The sequence below is a fragment of the Phalangium opilio genome, unplaced genomic scaffold, assembly GCF_054372755.1.
Source record: "Phalangium opilio isolate 3A_F unplaced genomic scaffold, DU_Popi_V2 ptg000082l_1, whole genome shotgun sequence".
NCBI lineage: Eukaryota > Metazoa > Arthropoda > Arachnida > Opiliones > Phalangiidae > Phalangium > Phalangium opilio.
In genome coordinates this window covers 3,656,383-3,672,777 of record NW_028324189.1, presented here as the reverse complement: position 1 = coordinate 3,672,777, position 16,395 = coordinate 3,656,383, and the positions used below count along the sequence as shown (strand labels likewise).

The 16,395-nt window shown below is 36.1% G+C and overlaps 1 protein-coding gene across 2 annotated transcripts in view; it reads right to left on the bottom strand.

Moving 5' to 3' along the window:
* Positions 1-16,395, bottom strand: part of sfl (N-deacetylase and N-sulfotransferase sfl) — a 103,319-nt gene that overhangs the window by 84,829 nt on the left and 2,095 nt on the right. The window contains exons 1-2 of one of the 2 annotated variants that reach the window (XM_089847746.1): positions 3,424-3,510; positions 959-1,078 (exon numbers count right to left, since the gene is read on the bottom strand). The gene's annotated coding sequence lies outside the window, so the exon portion shown is untranslated. Of the gene's footprint in view, positions 1-958; positions 1,079-3,423; positions 3,511-16,395 lie in introns of those variants that run through there. The other variant, XM_089847745.1, reaches the window with a different exon arrangement.

Sequence of the window (16,395 nt, the reverse complement as noted above, 5' to 3'; positions counted from 1 at the left end):
ACGCCATCTCTTCGTAAGTGAACTGTCGTGTTTTCCATCGCGAAGCCATCAGGGCACCAATGGATGCTAGATGCCCTGGTTGGTACAACGGACCAAGCAAGCAAGCTAGCATAAAGCGCGTGCCAGGTTTGGAACTGCGTGCGTGTAGACCGAGCTGGGTACGCGTGCCTTCATTTAAAACTGAACTTCCTAGGCTACAACGATTTCTTTCGCAATCAACACTGGTGAAACGATTTAGCCAAAGGTTTTATGCTTAGTAACTATTCCCAGCAACTTCCTGAACCGAAATGTACAGCTAGTCTCAACACAAGTCGACAGCGAAGAGTAAAGGTACAACATCTTCCATAAACGCTTCAACTTCCGGGTTGATATGAAAAGGTTTTAGGGGTTGATCATTAGAGGTCCATAAGCGAGAAACTCCAAAACTGTTTTTTTCCTCTCTTTCTCTCTCTTTTTGGGTGAGGGAGTTGAGGGAACAAGCCATATATGTCATTCTGAATGTCAGAGCTATAGGAAAAACTGTGCTACGACGCTTATCGGTTTTGGGGAACCGTCGTGTGATCTTGGGATCCAAAATACCGTATGTTTAAATGGTGTTTCCAAAGTGGGGTTCGGAAAAGTGATATATTTCAACAAGGGCCCCAACACGGTCGCAAGCTAGACCAATTTAGATTCTACGATCGCACGGTTATTTACAAAAAATCACGTTTCAAAATTATCAATTTTTTTAAAAAAAACTGAAGGTTAGTGTAAATAAACACGGTACGAAAAAAAATGGTAAGCAAGATTACTGAATTTGATCTATGTAATTCGCTTTCAGATGCTTAGAAAAATGTTCTCTAAAAGCATATATGTTCGCCTTATAGAAACTTATAGATAAAAATATCAAACTTTTCCGCCCCTCCCACCAAATTGATGTAATCAAATATTCAAAGTTCAGATATAAAGAGTTACTTACATTTGTAGTAGCGTATAGTTTACAAGTGATAGATTAATATTTCCAATCCAAAAACGTGCACCTTTTTCAAGTCGTTATTCTCAAGTACTTCCTGTTACTCGTACTCTGTTGCTTTTTAATCTGCAATAAAAAATATAGAAGATATTTTTAAACCACTTTATCGAATTTAGATGAAAAATAGCCTAGAACTTGACCTAATTACGGTATATCGCATATAGTAAATGCCTTATCGTTGTTACTGTAACTCATCCGGCCTCAAAGAATCGACTATATTATAAAAACAGAAACCGCTCGATAACTTTACATAAAGACCTCTATACAGAAGTTTTGGTTTAGTAGATGAGTTTATCCTAATGGCACCTTACGTTATTGGTCAATAGACGGTAATGACGTTAAAAGGGAAAGAACTGCCAGTTCGATATAAATAAACGATTTCCTTCTGTGACTCTTTACAGCTAGCTATATCCATAACACATCATTAACGAAGTTCAATTCAAATCCTCAGAAAAAGAAGTACACGGCAAAAATAAAATGAATAAAGTATACTGGATTATATTCATTTAGTGCCAGCTACAGAATGTGGGACGAACGCCTTACACATAATCTACATTGAATATAATTTAAATTCTACACTTTTTCAATTGGTCTATTTCAATATTTATAGACCAGATTATAGCCACTTGTTATACAATACAAATAGGTAGAGTCAAGTAACGATACGCCTAACTTATAATCATAAAAACTTTCATAAATATAACATTAACCTAATTAAACAAAATAAAATTGGCAAATCAATTAAATTGTCAAATCAATCAAAACGAAAAATAAAGTTTTTTGTGTGTGTAACAGTAATGCATCGATCTATACGACACTAAGTTCAATATCGCGTTTAATGTGGGTTGGTATTACGAACTCGATCATAAAAATCGATTGAGTGTACGCAAATAGTATGAAATCCATCAAAAAACGACCTTACATAACCCTATGGCTTAATTCATAAACTATACCAGCCTGAACGTTCTACCATAAGTTTATAAGATACGCAACATAAGTATGACACTTCCTATACTTCGTATAGCTAGAGACTTACAGCTCGAGATAACTAGTTCGAGAACGAGGGAAGCGAGAATTGAAGTCCTACACTCGGTGGTTAATTTTGCATGCAGGACTTCCATCTAGGTCCTATTTAGTCTGTACTAAGCTTTTGACAGCGCCTCACCAGGCGTCGCTTTACCCTGAATCTATGACCTACCTCACTCACTTCATGACAATCTCCAGTTTGTAACCATGAGTGACAAACTTATTTAAGTAACATATCTTACGAACTTATGGTTCTACTTTTTACCATTTCGAAATTTCTCGAATATGTACATACATACATACATACATATCATACTCGCTAGATCGACCCGGTCCCCGCAATCCATATCTTAGAAACGCGAGAAGCGTAGGAGATCAAAGGTCAAAAATAAGGACGACACTGTATTTCCGGTATCAGTCATTAATCTCTCCACCCCCAAGAAGCGAAACGAAACGACCTTATGTTAGGAGTAAATTTAAGCCTTGGCTAGAGGTTGGACTGACTGAACTGCGACGCGACTCGGGCCGGGTTCAACTACAAAATTATAGGGTCTGACTCCCCGGTAAAAATGGGAAAGACCGGATTCAGCCAACCCTCTCTCTCTCTCTCTCTCTCTCTACTCTTTCGAGTTCAAATGGTCGTTTTATTTGTAATTAAAATCAAATTGAAAAATGATCCGGAATGAAAAATGAAAAATTTCCGTTCATGGACTCGAGGTGGTTGAGAAAGAATCGAGTACCTTTACAGGAATTCTGAAACGTAAGCTCGATCGAGAATTTTTCCCACACCCACCCCCTCTTTCCAGAACTCAATAGGAGGTGAACCAGGAGCCAGCTTTTCCGTCACCATCTGAAGACATTTTTGGTGACGCCGCTCTTTTTTAGTCAGTAGTGCCTTGATGACTACTTCGGCGGAATTTCCGAATTTCTCCTTGCGGAATTTTTGAGGCCTGTTAATAAACTATACGTTCATAGATAATAGAATTTAAAAGTATCATTCATTTTGTATTGTAACATATTTTGATGATCAATGGAGTATTTGGTTGGGTTGTCATATTATTAATTATATACATGGTTGTTTCTTGAAAAGGTCTGTAGAGAAATTAAGGGGGATGTTCTTTGGGTCGAAAATGTAACTTTTATGATATTTTGACCTAAGGGACACCTTTTCAAGCTAAGTTTGGAGTGTTTTAGGGGTGAACCCTTATTTAAATTAGAAATCATTGTCTTAATCAGTTTCGCAATTAAATTTAAGGGGTCAATCATAAAACCGATACTAATTATAACTCGAAAACGTGGTCCCTTAGGACAAAATATCATATAAGTTACATTTTAGACTCAAACACCCAATTCAAAAAACCCTGTTTAGTCACCGAGGACTTTACCTTTTAGTCAATGGCGTATCCTAAATAGTTACTTCAATATTAACTGAAAACAAATAAGCTTTCACATCCTCAAGACTCAACTAACAATTCTAAAAAACGAAACCCATAAAACACTACATCTCGAAAATATGTTTGAACTTTCCCCTCTAACGAAATACTTTCCTTGGAAGAAAAATAAATTGCTTTTATTTCGAAATCGAACAACTATTGATCTTGATTAAGTTTCGCAAAAAGAAAATGAGATTAAGCTTCTAAAATTTCGAAGACCCGTCTCGTTACAGTCTCCCCGTTTTACCCTTTGACCTATAAGAGTGTAGACTAAATTACTAAATTCAGGGGGAGCACACTTAACTCCAGAAGAGAAGGAAAAGCAGGCGAGAGGTGGTGATATTTCACGATGTTTTCAAAGAAAAAAAAATAATTCTTTTTCTCTGTAGCAATTCTATCTTCAAAACATTTTTCAAAGAGGGTAAGCGAGAAAAAGTTAAATAAATTTTGTCACGATCTAGTTTTGCAGCTGGGATGAGATGCGAATGGGATCGGGGGATGTATAAGGAGACTTTTAGAGGCTGAGGATATATAGTCACGCGCTATTTTTTGCAGAGTAGGGTTACTTACATTTATAAACGAAAAACACAAGAATTTTGTTGCTGCACTGAAACGCAAAAGAACTGCGATGACTCGAGTTTATATAGAGAGAAAGGGGCCCAGAAAGAAATATGGATGGCTAGTGTATAAATAGTTCTATAGTAACAAAACGAGAGTAGAAACGTTTGCAACAAATTTGGTAATCGTTCAGGTTACCACACCTAAACCAATAACACTCTTAAATATAAGTTTGCATTGTATCGTTTGAAAATGTTATAAGTTATAAGTTATAAAGTGACGTCGCGCGTCTCTTGAGTTATACTGTATATTTATCACTAGCAGCAGAAGGTTATAATAGAAGAAGGATGACACTCTGTATCCTCTTAATACTTCAGTTATATAACATGATTCTTCCCCCCTTTTTGTTTGCTCTCCTGCTCATCAAACTTCAGATGGGCATCGTACCGCGTTATGGTGAATTCTATAACTGTTGGTACTAAATCCTCTGCAATCAACCTACAAACCTCGTCTAGCGAGCGACTACGCGAGCCAGTGATGCATACTACAGCTGCTTTGATAATTTATAATTGCAAAATCATAAAAGCAAAACGAAATTAGCATATGGTAAACTGATTCCATCTCGCTCGCTCGCTTCCCTCAAAAATATGATATTCCTTTCCAATATGTTACAACGAGAGATCACGGGTCATACCTCCAAATTTTAAAATGGATAAGAGTATAGCTTAGTAAGCCTTGGTCGTAAAAGTAAACAGGAGAATACCGGGTGTAAACTAAACTTACAGTGAACGTATTTCTGGTATTTTCCAGGGTTAATGGCTGGCTAGCAATGGAATTTCCAGAGATGGCGGATGGGGGAAAGTTGAGCGGGATAATGGGCTTATCGTTGGCCACGTTGAAAAGGCAAAGAAAACCGCGGGAAAAAGAAGTATTCAAGTAAAGCCGCGAAACTGGAGAAGCTAGCTTTATAAGCTTTAAGGAGAGGAAGACTTTTCCGCGAAATGATCTCGGAGATTGGCCGAGCGAAAACCCTTCCTCCGGAGATATATGACCAGCTAACTGGTTCATATGAGCTACCAAAAATGCATGGGTATAAACTATACTGCATCCAAAGTGTTTCGCAATTAAATACGCGAGTTGGAGTTGGGTAGGCCTACTTATTCAAACTTTTCAGGTCAATGGTTAAAGTCAGACTTGACTGGACAGTGTAATTTTCTTCAGAATATATTCAGAGTGGTTCTGATAAGTCTAAACCGAATCACATACGCGATAAATAGTTCCCTTATCATTACTCCATTTGCCAAGGCGCATTCGCTTGTGGATTTCTTGTACCCTGCACGGTGCGATGCCCATCTTAAGTTTGATGAGCGGGAGAGCAAACAAAAGGGAGGGGGAAGAATCATGTTACATAACTAAAGTATTAAGAGGATACAGAGTGTCATCCTTCCTCCATTATCCCCTTCTGCTTAAAAACAAGATCCACATCTGAAACCGACATAACAGATGTCACACACGAAGCAAAAAACATTCATTGACAAATAAAAAAAGCCGTATACACTCGATACGCTTTGGGAAGATCATCTTGCCGCGATATTTCAAGGTATAAGGTTTCTAATTTGGCGCAACGTCGGCCGTAGGCACGTGACCCAAGGATGTAAAGAAAAAACCTTAGAAGTACCATCTTATACAAAGCTGGTGCTCTGATAAGTGACGTAACATCAATTCCACAGGGGAATCATGAAGCAGGCTAGGCTACAAAAATTGTGATTTTCAAAGAACGTCAGAGATTTATTTGATACATTTTTTAGAACTTGACTCAATCCGGCGAACTAAATTACATTAAAACTACAAAGTATTCCAGGAAGAGTTTAAATTAATAATAAAAAGAAAAATAAATCGAAAAAGGCTTATTGAGTTTGTTAAAGCTTCCCAGAAATTCTAAATGAGAAAATTCTGGTGAGAAGCGCAAAACTAAATTGGAACAAGAAGTACTTAGAGAATAGGAGATGAAATACGTTTCAATATTCTATGTTTCCAGGAAATACGCGTGACAAATGATTTTAAAATTCAACACCCTCCATTTAATAAATAATGAAGTTTTCAATTAACAGTATTTTCTTCAAAAGGACAAATTGGATTTATACACGTAAAACACCCTCCATACGTCACAATCAATATCCTAAATTTCCACATTAAAAATTATGCAAAAACCTCAATTTTGATATATACATATTAAAAAATATAATAGTACTTTAAAATTATTTCTAAATTTCCATCTAATTTAACTGTCTATTTAACGACACAACCAACAACCCAATTTAAAAAAGAAACTCCGAAATTATACGCCTAGTTACCCTGCATGAGAATCGAGCTTTTTTTTTCTCCACAAAAACGTATTACGATTTCATCTCCATTGTCAAAATTCTTCTTGTTACAGAAAAAGAAAGAAGAAGATGGTAAATTTCATCTCAGCTTGAGCTTCCTATTTTCCGCGTGAAGGATTGTTAATTATTCAAAACAAAGTGAGGAGTTTCATCCAAGAGCATCAGGCCTGTGCAGTTTTCCCTCTAGCTAAAGAGGAGAGAGAGAGAGAGATATAACGCGGGAAAGTTACCAACAGAAAGATAGACGAAGGAGAGTGGAAGAGATATTTGCTTGTTTCGCTTATTAGCAGATGACTGAAAAGCAGAAACTAAAAATACATATAATTTTTGTCGAGCGTGTTGATTTTTACGCCGAAATGTTCAAAGCTCTTGTCATCCGGAAAATTGAGATTAATAAAAGAACAGTGAGAAGAAAAAAAAGAAATACTCGATTTCACTTTGAAATGGCAGCGAGTATAAAGCCAGACAACCAAGGCTTTCTTCTAAATTAAGATTAAAGATACGAGAAGCGTACGGTAGCTTTGTATGTACTATAAATTAAAGGTGATAATCTAATAATCTAATAATCCATACGACTTATCTAAAGCGAAGAGCATAAGTTCATAAGATATGTTCCACATAAGTTTGACACTGGTTACAAACTGGAGCTTGTCATGAAGTGACAACGTAGGTAGGTCATAGATTCGAGTTAAGCGACGCCATGGTGAATCGCTTTCAAAGGGTTAGTACTACAGTCTAAATAGGAGGATGGATTGCAAAATTAACCAACCGAGTGTAGGACTTCATTTCTCGCTTCCGTCGTTCTCGAGTTGTAAGTCTCTAGATAGCATTACGAAGTATATTTAGCGTCATACTTATGGAAGGAACGTATCTTATAAACTTATGTAAGAGCTATACTGATTTGCTTAATACATATCTTGGATATTTCCAGTAAAAGACAATAAATAACGATATCAATATAAGTTTCCTTGCGTAAGCTGTATTAAATGTGTTAAATTACGCGAAAGGCGGTCGCGGCAGTCCGTTAGAATTATACCATTTATTGTTTAAAATAATCGACCATGCAGAATTAATTATAATTGAACTAATGAGTCGTCCAATTAATGGAAACATCACCACCTTTTGTGGAAATTAGGACAAGTCTTATCTCTTTAAATAAAGATGGCTGCAAGTAGCGATGAGGTTTCCTTCAAAACACAGACCACATATGGTACCTCATGGTAATCAAGTCAAATTGTGAGGATTTTCTTACCGAAAAAACATTAATGATTATAATAACTCTTTCTTAAAAACCCTGACTGGCAATTGAATAAGCTTCAGATATCACCAAATCATCTTCCCATCAACTAAGGGATCCGCAACAAAAAGCAACACTTAATAGCGATTGCCCTCAATTGAAAAGAAAACTCATCCCATTTAAAAAAGAAGACTTGTCCCGGGCTGGTAGACAAAAGAAGTCTAGGGAAAAATAATTAAACGGGAACTAGGCATAGATTGTACGAGCGTTAATGTATTTTCCGTCTCCGTCCCAAACCCATCCATATAAGCAGAAGTATATAATACACGTTCTCTTCGAGAGAAGTGTACCAACCACAAAGAGGGGTAATTGTTACACGATTCATCCCAACCAACATCATTTTACATTTGGAGCCAGGTTACTAAACGGAATCATTACACCCAATTTTGGAGGCTCATAACTATGGTTCTACTAGAGATACGGGGATGCCCTTTGAAATATGTTATAGTCCTATTCGTCCCCATCCAACCATACTAAAAACTTACGGCTAAGACAAACAGGGGCAGAGTAATTAAGCAAAATGTTCAAAAACATACCCCCTCCATAGTAATAGCATTACACCCAACTTTGGAGGCTCATAACTCTGGTTCTACTAGAAAGGGGGCTGCCCTTTTAGTATGTTATAGTCCTATTTGCCCCCCCCCCCATCCAACCATACTAAAAACTTAGGGCTACGACAAACAGGGGCCGAGTAATTAAGCAAAATGTTCAAAAACATACTCCCTCCATAGGAACAGCATTAGACCCAACTTTGGAGGCTCATAACTCTGGTTCTACTAGAGAGGCGTTGCTGCCCTTTTAGTATGTTATAGTCTTATTTGCCCCCCATCCAACCATACTAAAAACTTAGTGCTACGACAAACAGGGGCCGAGTAATTAAGCAAAATGTTCAAAAACATACCCCCTCCATAGTAATAGCATTACACCCAATTTTGGAGGCTCATAACTCTGGTTCTACAAGAGATACGGGGATGCCCTTTGAATATGTTATGGTCCTATTTGCCCCCCAACCAACCATACTAAAAACTTAGGGCTCAGTTATAGAATTCACACTAGCACGCTGCGATGCCCATCTGAAGTTAGATGAGCAGGAGAGCAAATCAACAAAAAGGGGTGAGCTGGGAAGAATCATGTTACAGAGTGTCATCCTTCTTATATTATCCCCTTCTGATAAAGGCTAACCTAAGCTAAACAAGGAAGGTTTAGGGCAATTCCTCTCGTTCAGCGCCTGAAAGGACTGGCGAACACTTGGCTCGATGTTAGCCCATGCTATATACCCTTTTATTCCAAGCTCTTTTAATTGAATGCTCATCGCGGTGGAATTTCTTTTCTTCACTGGCAGCACAGCTTCTTCAATCCGGGGAGAGTCGTTAATTCCCCGTGCGCCACGAGATTCATCAGGCGCCTAATGGGGTTTCACCTATTCGCGGACATTGCTTGCTCAGTTCCTCTTTTAGCACAAGCCGCTGGTGGGGGGGGGCACACCTCCCTCTTCTTTCACCCCCTCCCCCCCCTTTAGTGGGGATTAATCTAGCTCGAACGCGGATTTTTAAGCAACTAACCTCTTCCTTTTCAAATGCCTACTTTCGGTTTCGGCAACATTACCCTCAGAAAAGGTGAAATCTCCTGGCTGGTTTTTCTCAAACACCCGGGCCTTTTTAGTAATTTTCGCCATCATTTAAGGGATACTTAAAGGGAATTAATGCTCCTGAATTATTTTCTTTTTCCTACTGCGTCATAAATAGATGAGGTTGTCTCGAGCTTGAATTTAAAGTTATTGATAAAACTGATCATCCAGTACGTTGTCTGTTGAATCAAAGCATTATTTAGTACACAAACAACACTGTTATTGGTCAAGAAAATATTGCATCGCGTTTCAGTACACCATTAAGGCCCCTTTCTTGTACACACATAAATTATGGGTCCAAAACAATTTGCTTGTTATTTTAAAAAGGACCTTGCGAAAGTAACGAAAATTTATTTTGTGGTTATATATTCTATTCAATTTGAACTGAGAAGTTAACAAGTTAAGTTTCTTTGTTACAAAGTTCACGTTTTTTTATCGCAATGTAGTTATTCTCGAGATTGCTTCAATGGTTTGTTAACTTTGAAATTAAGTTAAATACAATTATGGTTAGTAAGCAAAGTAAGTCGATAGAATTTAACCCACAAAAAATAAAAATTAAAAAAAAATCATGATATACAACTTAAAAAGATAAAAACCAAGCGTGGAAAATTATTCAAGACACGAAACAGATCCGAACAAATTCCTGGTTGTTTTTTATTCCTAAACCTTACAGCTCCTTGATCCTGAGCAGGAAAAAATAAAACCGAATGGGAAGCCCTACTAAAGATCTTTTCATTCCGAAGGTAATATTCAAACTCGCTCGCTTTTGAGTTTAAAAAATAATATAAAAATAGTTTTATAAAGCATATCAGTATGGGGGTAAAAAGGAATTTCCAGGCTAGCATAATAAAATTTTCTATATGCCCAACGTTGAAAAAAAAAAAAAAAAATTCAAGTAGAGTAAAAAGACATTGAAAAAGTTTTCGACTCAGCCAGCAAGGATCTGTTCTTGAATCGTGTGGTGTATGAAGTCAATTTTTCTTTCTAGCTGCATGGGTATATGACCCTTCCTCCTTCCCCCTTTAGCCCCCCCCCCCTTTATAAGGCATAGGATAGGAAAAATCTTACATAAAGGATACCGTTAGAAAAGGTCGAGCTGAACGGAAAAAACGGGGCATACATGTATATTCGTTTCTTATAAACGTTTCCTTGCAGTCAAAGCCTTTAAAGTCCGCTAGCTTGATTGCCTCGCTTTGCATGGCTAGCTCTATTCTTTAACTTTTCACGCGTTACCCCTGTATAGAGGCGTTTACATCACAACGCCCCCTCCTTGGTCCCAGGCTTTCTGAAAGTAGAACCCTTATATAGACTATTACTCGATGTAAATTGTAAAATATTTCTAGCATATTCCAATACAGCCAGCCACTCATGGAAAGAGAAGAGATTCCATCCATGGATAAATTGGAATTTGCACCAGAACGACACCACAGTTTGGCGCCAAAATTTCACAATCCGTTAAACGGAATGCCCTTTATCTATGCTCGAAATTTCAAAGAATTTAGACAGATACTTTGGAAGTTAACTCAAGAATAAGACCTAAGAAAGTTGGTTCAAAAATATGGAATAGGGTGCATTATAATGAAAGGGGAGGAGCTACGGGGACGTGACGTCAATATTGGTATAGTCTAAATTGTATGATGACTTCCAATATGGTCGCCAAAACCGAGGTAAGAGACAGGAAGGTGTGACGTCACGAGAAGGTTTGTTGTAGCAGACTATTGGGAAGCGCTTTTGATATCAGGTTGGTGTTCCCTCCCCTACTACAAACAGATGAGCTCATATCTATTCACACATTCTCAAGTTGTTTATATGTTCATGAGAGATTAAATTGTCCGTCGTCGTTGTGAATAAAATTGCATGCACTTTCATTAATCTACTTTTGGTAACGTAGTAAAAACATTGATACCGCCCCCTAAGATTCCCCGTCCAAGTATACTACTAAGTTTCATAAGAGAACAAAAAAAAAAAAAAAAAAAGAGGAAGAATTTTTTTCAAGGAACGTCATTTCCGCGTGAATAACGCTTTGAGTGTTAAGATACAAAATCGTATTAGGGACAAGCTTCTTCCGCTTATGGATTAAACCTTTTTTGTTACAAGCATTACACACGTGACTCTATACGCGCGTGATCCAGTAAGTAACAGACACCATAGAGTCATCTTGATTACGTAAGGCGGTTGGTTCAAGTTAAGTAATCGAGCTGACATACAAGACTCTCAACAGATGGTACAATGTATACCTTACCTAATTCCCTCCCTTTTTTAACCTTTTTGATCTTGAATATTACCTTAAAAATATAATATATAAACCATAACTAAGAGACTCGAGTATACACTTTTTGTCAGACCACGTGGTTATATATAGGGTGTTGCAGAAAGGTGTGTGATCAATTAGGGTCAAACACGTTTACCCTTAACGTAAAAACAGTACCATATAGCCTGGCCTCCTGGTGTAAATGGTATCAGTCTGAAAACTATTAATACACATAATATTATTAAGGAAAATAATAGTTTCAGTCTAGTGACACCTTTCCAGGACCTTCATTTAGGGAAATTACACTTTTAAAAAAACAAAAGGTGAAAAAAATATATAGGTTAGTTGCATGCATTTTTACACACAAAACAAAATTAAATCCCAACAAAGGCAAGGAGGGCCAGGGCCAAGTCAAAATTACGTATTACCGTATATATATAATTTGGGTCCCGATTTACCCAGTTCTGTGTCCCGAGCGCCATATAGGTCAAAGGTTAACTCGCGCATCGGAGGCGGGAACCATCATACCATTTCGGGTGTGTCCAGAGAGAGATAGGGTTGAAAAAGGGGTTAGGTATTTATGATTTACACCAAAAATCAAGTATGTTACGAGGCGCTGTATTATAGAGAGATACGTGGTTTACGCTATAAAATAGGTTGAGAACACCTTGGAATATAAAATTCTGGGTTCGTTCGCGCTGTCGTTGTTCGTAACACCCATACCCAAAAATGGATTCACGTGTCCAATTTTTGAATTTTTAATGCGTTACGCTTTGACCAGCCAAAAATGCCAACCCACGTTACGTTCATCTCACTTTAAACATTCTGTATATAGTATTATGCCTTTAACAGAATATTAAATTAATAATAAAATTAGCTCAGGGTAGCTTTGCATCTATTGTAATTAGGTATTGAGATTCAGTTCGAGTTAGTAGTGGTAATACAGTTGAAGTTGTTGGCGGTTGAAAACAACGTATAACCCCGTTAGGAATTAGCTTTCCGCTCAATTAACACTATCAGGGCGTATACATTAGGTACATTATTGATGAAAGAGTCGCAATACATATCAGGGAAAGCCCTTTAGCTATGTTTAATACCGTAGATTTTTTGGTTGTCAAATTTTTTTTCTTGACTGTCTTTTTATAATGAGGGCAATTAGAAGTTCTGTACCCGTATATCATAAAAGAAGCCGACTATATAGGTGTGTTCTATATTGGCTATTAAATGTCTATTTATTCATTCGCTAACGATGGGACCCCATAATTAACCTCTTTTTATAAAACTAGATGTATGGAGGGGGCAATACGTTACGTGTTTTTAGCCATAAACCATAAGGGTATATTATTACTTATCGAGTGTGTATCACGATTGTGATGACGATGAAGAAGGTGTTGTTGTAGTTGTACTGTTGTTGTTTACGGGAATGCAATGTGGTAATGTTAACCGGAGAAATTGTTGGGTAACTCTACTAACCACAAGTATTTGGCATTGTTGGAAAATGAAGAAGTAAAACTATACGCAAAGTAATCGATTCACAATTAATTTCAAAAGTGATTAGCCCTTGGATTACCCTGATTAACATAGCATTCAACTTTCTTAATTCAATTAAAGGCCTCTTCAAACGATACAACATTTTAATTCATTTAGATTGATGAGGTGTAGTGTCAACTTGAGTTGAGTGAACTATAGGGGGACAAGTTGAATCACCATATTAAAAATTGATCGCTGAACAATTTTTGTTGACTGAACTTTTTGACCCATCTAATTGAGTCAAAAGTTATACACTCTGAAAAGGCCTTCAGTCCAAAGATTTAACCATCTTGTTCCCGTTATTTTCTTTTTCTAATTTTAATTATATTTGGGATGATTTATAATTAAAAACGAATTAGACTATAATGAGAAAAGTATATAATTGCGTTCTATTTGACCCCTTGCAGGCGTCATTTTAAATGAAATCGCAATAAGCGTGCTGAATTGGACTACATAGAAATGAATATCGCTTCAGGGGGTACAAAGCAGAGTGGTTTGACTTCTTCAATTAAAAAAGGCTTATTTTTCAAAAGGGTTTCAATAGCACCACAAATTACCAGATTTAATTACTAAAAAATTTTTTACCAACTTATTTAACCCAATTTATGGAGATTTGAAAAAATAAAAAAACGTCTTGATGGGGGGAGATTTTTGGGGCAAACCAAGGCCCTCAAAGGCTATAAAGTATAAATAAAACCTGCTTAAAGTGAAATCAATTGATTTATAGGCACAATTTCTTAATCACTTTCCCAATCCTGATATTTATCAACTTGAAACCATCCAAGGAGCAATAAAACCAAAAAACTAAAAAAAAAAACGTTAATTTAATTGCCCATAAACATAAGAGTGGTATAATTTTAAGTATAAAATTACATCTGCTCAGCGGCAGAAAATTCTTAGAAAACATCAAAACCACAAAATAAAAAAAATAAAAAAAAATCAGAAAAAAATCCCATTTATAACCCAAGACTAAATTTCTTTTCTACAAGGAGTTGGCACTCAGTGTTAAATTCCCCCAACAACTTAGCACAGACAAAGACAGGGGGATGCCGTTTCTTACGTTCAGATTTAATTTTAACCTTTCAGTTATCTAAATTTTTCCAAATCACGCTCGTTTAGTTTAAAAGTTAAAGAAAAGGCGCAAAAAAATAAAAACCTTGAAAATATTAAATAATTGTGGCCCCTCGAAAGTCCAGATAAGAAGTTAAACATTAACTTCAAAATCTCGGCGCTGAGCTGAGTTAAGTATTTTTCGTGCTTTCTACAAAAATCATGCACGACACGCGTGTCTACAGGATTCAAAATGCGCCTTCATCCATGGGGTTATAACCTCCAGTTGACCCGAACTACTTTTTTTACTATTCTCTATAACATTAGTTATAACTCCGCGTTACATTTGGGCAATTGAGTCAAGATAAAGAAGGAGGGTATAAGTATATGTTTTTAATCGTAGCTATTTGAATTCTAAAAGCCATTGAATTATTATCGACGTGTCCTTAATGGTCATTTGAAAAAACATCTCTGGATTTTATAAAAGGTCTGGGTGGGGGCCTCTTACGATTTAATTATTTTTGGCCTTTTAAGTGATGAAATTTTCTAGGTTTTTTTTATTTGACCTCTTGACCTATGATAAACTTATAAACTTTGCTGATTTTATCCTAGATTTTTGTCGATAAACATTTTCCACTTTCTATTTTGAATTTAAAGGGCTAGTTTCATATAAATAGTAAAATTTTAACTCAAAAATGTTTCATGACTTGAGAGCCATGTTTACATGTTTAATTTTGCCGTTTCAAAACTGCACCCTTCAGAAACAGGGCTGTTAATTAATATTAATTAACTCTATCTAAATTAAATATATACTAAACTAAAGGTTATAGGCCTACTCTCTTGGCACTGATTGCTTAAATCAGAATAAAAATACGTGGGTTTTAATAAAAACAAGCTAGAATTTAAGTGGGAAGTTATTTCCTGAACAAAACAAAAAAGAATTTGTATAAATAATATTTCATAAATATTTAAACCTCCTCATTATATTTTAATTAAGGATTATAAGAAATTCAATAACCGAATATCGAAATATATCTTACATTAAAAAATACGTAATTTGCATATCATCAATTTCATATAATCAAGGCCATTTAATTTAATCTATGACGTATAACAGCCAGCAAAATTAAAATAAGATATACAGGGTGTTTTATAAAGGTTGCTATTCGAACATTTTCTATAAAGTTTTTGGGTTAGGGTCAAAGTTCACGAGTTATGATTGATTAGTCAGTTTTAAGGATGACCACTTAAATTTAATTATAAACTGAAATACATTGATTTCTACTTTAATTAAGGGGCCATCCCTAAAACATTTAAATCAAAACTTGATTAAAGTGGTCCTTGGGGGGGGGGGTAAAAAAGCCTTGAAATTAAATTTTCGACCCAAAATCGCCCAGAGAGCACCCGTCATAATTTCTTTCAGAAACACCCTGTATAATCTAATTTTTAAAGTTTTTGATTTGCGATATTGAAGAACTAGTACTGTTTAATTTGTTTAGTCCGGAAAAAATTAAAGGCGCTAATTAATTCGGTTATCGCATACACGTGGGGGCTGTGAAACATTTTTTTGTTTTTTTGGCATCCGCTATGAAATATTATCTATGCTAAAATAATGACTAAATAGTAAGTAATGACGTGGAGCCTTCTTAAAATTTTAAATGAACTGATATTACTTCCTTTCTAGAGAAAACCATTTAGTCATTAACATTTTATGTTAAATTTCAAACCGCTTATAATATAGAATTGGAAATTAGCGTGCCAATATGATTAATTTTTTTTAAGTTAAAGTTCCATTTTAATTTAATAAATGACCTGGGATTTTTACTGAATCTTTAATAGCAATTAAAGTATTTTAAGATAATTAGCCTTAGGAATATTAAAATATTGATCTCAGTAGCCTAATTTTCTTAATTAGACGCGACTTAAATGAGCTAAGTATCTCCAATTAGTAAAATAAATGATTAATATATTACTATATTGGATAATAAGCAGTGTTATTAGTGCTAAATGTTAATAAAAACTTGTAAAACTTCATTTTCAGCATAGAGAGAACACGATTATATGGCATGGTTTGACTTAAAGTTTTATTTCAACCCTCGCGTGGCGCCAACGTGTCTTGGCGCCGATCAATTGACGTCAAGAGCCATGCACGCCGCGTGTCCCCGGCCAACTTGTATAAAATACAATGTCCCTCGTAATAATAATAACAGCGGCACTAAATTCCACC